Source organism: Oryctolagus cuniculus, chromosome 7 (genome assembly GCF_051225735.1).
Source record: "Oryctolagus cuniculus isolate XC-2025 breed Fujian yellow rabbit chromosome 7, ASM5122573v1, whole genome shotgun sequence".
Lineage (NCBI taxonomy): Eukaryota > Metazoa > Chordata > Mammalia > Lagomorpha > Leporidae > Oryctolagus > Oryctolagus cuniculus.
In genome coordinates, this window is record NC_142873.1 from 119541319 (window position 1) to 119541984 (window position 666).

A 666-nucleotide genomic window follows, 5' to 3' on the forward strand; every position below is an offset into this window, starting at 1 on the left:
TGTATTGATTTTTATTTTATTTGAAGACAGAGGCTTTTCATCTACTGGTTCACTCCCCCAAACCCCTGCAACAGCCAGGGCTGGGCCAGGCTGAAGTCAGAAGCACAAAATTTAAGTAAGGTCTCCCATGTGGGTGGCAGGGACCTACCCACTCGAACCATCACCTGCTACCTCCCAGAGCGCCTTTAGCAGGAAGTTGGAATCAGAAAGTGGAGCTGGGGCTTGAACCCGGGCCCTCTGGTATGGAATGCCAGCATCCCAAGCAGTGTCCTAACTGCTTCACCAACCACCTGCCATAATTAAGGTTTTTTAAAATATGTATTAAATGTGACTTAGTCCTCTTAGAGACCAGGACTTAAAGGCATTTATTCCCTCTCTTCCACCACACAACAGTGCCCCTTTTTGCCTGCAAGCTGCTCAGTCATTAATTTAAGACTGTGTGATGGGGCTGGCGCTTTGACATAGCGGTAAGACTGCCTGCTGCAGCGCCGGCATCTCATGTGTACGCTGGTTTGTGTCCTGGCTGCCCCACTTCTGCTCCAGCAACCTGCTAATGGTCTGGGAAAGCAGTAGAAGATGGCCCAAGTGCTTGGGCCTCTGCACCCATGTGGGAGACCCAGAGGAAGCTTCTGGATCTTGGCTCCAGACCAGCCCAGCTCTGGCCAT